Here is a 4,281-nt window from a genome sequence, read left to right as displayed (position 1 = left end):
AAAAAAAAAAAAAAAAAAAAAAAAAAAAAAAAAACCTAAATAAAATGTCACAAGTTTTTAAGATGTTTAAATTTTTACCAGTACATGTTTGCAGTACATGATGATCACATTATTGTGAGAACTGGTACGTGTATAGGACACATTTTGATTCTTTTTTCTTCCCTTCCCCTCTCCCCACTTTTTAAAACATTTTTTTGCCAGTATCAAGATTCATTTGTTTTATAAGTCCTTATCAAGTTAATGATCATAAACACAGATTAACAGCCTACCAGGCCAAAAAACATATAAATCATGTAAAAGTTACACTAAATCAAAGTACCCTTTTAGATGGAAATGCTACACTTCAAGACCCCATAGATATGTGCAGCTATGATGTGTCAATCAAAAACTTATTTTTTGAAAAAAAGACTCCTGTGACCTTGGGCAAGGTGCTTAACTCTTCTGTGCCTCAGTTTCCTTATCCGTAAAGGGAGGATCACAACAGCAGGGTTACACTTCTCTGCACGCACTCAAAGCTCACAGGGCAGGTGCCATTTCATGGCACACAGCTGATTAACAGTGACAGAAACACAAGCAGGGCTGGGGAAGTGGCGAGGGACAGAGCGCCTGCCTGGCAGGCACGAGGCCCTGGGAATCGTCCCCAGTGCTGGGAGAGGAAAAAAAGTGGGTTGGAAATTTTCCCAAATGTAAAAGTAAAAAGCACTTTCACACGCTGTCTCGCGGACCGTGGTGAAAGAAAAGCAAGGGCGTTCGGTGGCCTGCGTAGCCTGTCCACAGGCAGAGAGCCCGGTGTAGGGAGCAAGCAGGGGCCAGGCTGACCCACGGCTGTCACTGCGGTGTCCTCCAAGTCACCCGCACGCGCCCACCCTCCTGGAAGCTGCAGAAATGCCGGCTCTGAGCCCTAACAGCAGCCAGGGATCCTGCACAGACATCTCTCTCCCTGGGCTGCAAGGGTGAGAACCCCAGGCACAAGCCGGGCTGTCGGCTGCTGGCAGGTAATCTTGTCGAGATAGTCTCATAAAATTAGTGTCACACTTCTCAGAAGGAAGTGTGGCTTTTATAGAAAAATCTGTTCCATTCAGGAGCAGGTCTAATAAAACCACAGACGGAGAAAACAGTCATACAGTGACAAATTAAATTCATCTGTCCCTGACGGAAAGCCCAAGGCCTCTGGGCACACAGCTGCTTTTCTAGGCTGAAATGTAACTCCAGTGGAGAAGCAGATCAGCTTTCATAAAGAGATTCCTTTTCAAATGTTTTAAATAAGAATTCAATTAATTCAGTTGTCGTTTTCCAGGTTGAATGCCACTGGTGGCCTCGTAGAGCAATGTGCACTGATGACATGCGTACCATGGCCCAGACACCAGGCCGGGCGCTGCGGTGGCCACATGGTGACCATGGCAGGGCCCCTCTCAGACAGTGAATCGCCGCTGACCCCACTGACAGCTCTGACTTGTTCAGAAGGCTGTGCACCAGGAGGAAGGAGGCGGAACAGGGCTGCACAGGGCACTGAGCTTACAGGAAGGGACAGCAGGGGCAGCCTGCAGCAAGCAAGAGCCCAAGAACCGGGACACCCAGCTCTGCAGGACGGGGTCAGGGTGTACTTGGAGCCACAAGAAAATCAACTAGAAAACAGAAGCTAGGAAGAAGACCATCCTGCCAGTCACAAAAGGGGTAAGATGAGGCCATGGATTTTAGAATTCCTTGTGAATTATGTGCAAAATACAAACGCAAGGAGCCATGATTAGCATTCATGACAATGTAAGACCAGAGCGCTGCCTCGCCTCCCAGCAAGAGGAACCCCACAGGCAGCTGGAGCATTTGGGCAACCTCACTCAGCTCCTGGACGCTTGCTGTGCTCCTCGCTTGGAGCCTCAGTTGGTCCTCGGAGAGAGAAAGCACATGGCAGGGAGTACTGCACCTTCTCGGGCGGGCTGGAATTCACCTGGAGCGAAGTCACACAGCCATGCAACAGAGGCTTCTAGCACTGCACGGGAGCAGGCCCTGTGGGTTCCCACAGCACGGGTCAGACGCGGTCGCGTGTCGCACGGTGACACTGAACTCTCTGTGCTTAACCCTGAACATGTCACACCAGAGGTCAAAGCAGCTCATGGGCCTCTCCTGTGTTCTGCCAGCTGTCATGGCCGAATGCTCAGAGAGCACCTAACGTGGGCCTGGCACTGCTAAAGCTGGGGAGCCAGGAGTGACCAGGTCAACTGTCCTTGCTCCAAAAGAAGCCACAACCTAGAGGAAAGGAAGAAGAAAGAAGTGTGAGCAGAGGGAGGAGAGAGCAGGCCAAGAGCACGGCCGCCAAGGGAGGCCCGCGCGCCCACAGGGCTGTGTGATGCTGTGGCCCAGGCAGAGGGTTCCCCCGGGGCGCCCAGAAGCTCCCGGAGAAACAGCCCCCTCGGTGAGAGTCAGAAGTCACCCTGCGGACACCCCGCCATGCTCGGCTCGGGCAGGGAAGCCGAAGGAAGAACAAAGCCCCCGGGGCTGACCCAGCTCGGAGGTGAAGCCCGCTGGAGTGGGAATCACTGGCCGCACTCATGTGAAGTGGAAGGTTCCAGAGGTCGAAATTTAGCGGGTAAATTCACCCTCCCGGTTAAAACCAAAGAAATCCTTGGTTCAAGGGCCAAGGATGCATTCATTACCTTTGGCCAACTTATCAGTCCCGAATACTTACGTTAAAAACAACGATGATGGCGGTGATGGTGGCGACGATGAAGCAACAGCAAATTTACTGAGCACCTCTAGGCGCCAGGCCTTAAGCAAAGTGCTTCCCTGTAGTTTGTGTTTAGAGATCTCAGAACAATCCCGGGGCAGGTGACGGCCCCGGTTGTCCCATTTTAGGATGAAGAGAGTCAGGTGCTGGCAAGCTTTAAAACACAGCTACCTAGCAAAACACTGGAGGTCCGGCTCTGCACTGCTTGCGGGGAGCAGCGCCTCTGAGCTGCCCCGCACAGCGCAGCCCAAACACCTGGAGAGCGCCTCCTGCAAACTCCCTGCCTGGGTCTGCCCCGTCAGCACACTGCTCCTAGGAGAGGCGGAGCAGGAGGAACGGAGTATCCCCTGGGCGGCAGAGGTGGCGGGATGCGGCATTTCCACCTCTCTGAGTCTGCTCGGGTAACAGCTTTTCCGCCACCCCCAGGCGCCCACAGCTCTTCCACAGTGAGGCTGGGGCACTGCATTTGCTGGGCATCCAGTTCCCCGAGGCCAGCAGTTCCCGGCCTCCCCGGTGCAGCACAGCCGCCGGATACCGATAGCCGCCAGCTCCGCTCCTGCAGCCGCCTGAGGTCTGAGTATTCCGAGCACCTTTTCCAGACAGAGGGCTGCAAGCCTGTCTGGGGGCTGACGCCCTGCAGCTCAGAGCCACAAATCTGCACTGGAGTCCTGAGTCCTCCAAGGGTTCAGAGTGCTCTCTGCTACCAGGATAAAGAAATCCGACTTGCTCCAGTCCAAACCAAATAAACCCCCAGGGAAGGAAATATTCTGCTGTGGGTTTCCAGACAAACAACTTTCTGTAGTTCCCAAACCAGGAGAATTCTGAATGAGAGAAATGTGCACCTGACCTGACTGTTGGCCATACACAGAGCGCGCCCCACCCCAATCCCAAAGCACACCTCACTGTGGCTCTCCATCCTACAAGATGAAACGAGAGACACAGAGCAGGCAGCAGCCGTGCCCGGCCGCAGGCTGGGAACTCTGGCCCTGGCTGATCCTCCCAACTATGTCCAGTGAGGGCAGATAAGTGAGGCAGGGCACGCGAACACCCGCGTCCCTCCAAGCTCAAGAGCACAACATAAAAGGAACTCAGATCCTCCTGCCTCAGCCGCTTAAACAACTGGGATCACAAGTGGGTGCCACCCTGCCTGGCTGTTTCTCTGTACCCCTCACTTTTTTTTTAATGCAGGACTGGGGTCCCAGGATCTTTGCACTGAGCTATGTCCCCATCTACTCGTAAAGTTTTTATTTTGAGACAGGGTCTCGCTAAATTGCTCAGGCCGGGCACAAACTTGGGATCGTCCTGCTTTAGCCTCCCAAGTAGCTGCTATTACAGGTCTCTGCCACTAATCCCAGCTGCTCTTCCCATTACCAAATAACCAAATGTGAAAGCATCAGAACACCCACCCCATGCTGGTCACAGCAGCTCAAGTACCACATAGGCACAGGGTAGATAAACAACACTCGAGCCCTGGGTAGCTGCAGACCTGCCGGGTTCCCAGGCCAGTTGCACTCTCTAAAGTGGATCTCCCTGGAGCCCTCTGGGGTCCCTGACTGTGT

General features: G+C 53.2%; 1 protein-coding gene across 3 annotated transcripts in view; it reads right to left on the bottom strand.

The window, feature by feature from the left end:
• Window positions 1-2,227, bottom strand: part of Afap1 (actin filament associated protein 1) — a 90,485-nt gene extending 88,258 nt beyond the window's left edge. For 2 of the 3 annotated variants that reach the window (XR_783791.2, XM_010641779.2), the window contains exon 1: window positions 1,946-2,227. The gene's annotated coding sequence lies outside the window, so the exon portion shown is untranslated. The remainder of the gene's footprint in view (window positions 1-1,945) is intronic. The other variant, XM_010641782.2, reaches the window with a different exon arrangement.
• Window positions 2,228-4,281: the final 2,054 nt, after the last annotated feature.

This window comes from Fukomys damarensis, unplaced genomic scaffold (assembly GCF_012274545.1).
Source record: "Fukomys damarensis isolate Sample0158 unplaced genomic scaffold, DMR_v1.0_HiC HiC_scaffold_35, whole genome shotgun sequence".
Lineage (NCBI taxonomy): Eukaryota > Metazoa > Chordata > Mammalia > Rodentia > Bathyergidae > Fukomys > Fukomys damarensis.
This window is presented reverse-complemented; position numbering and strand designations above follow the sequence as displayed.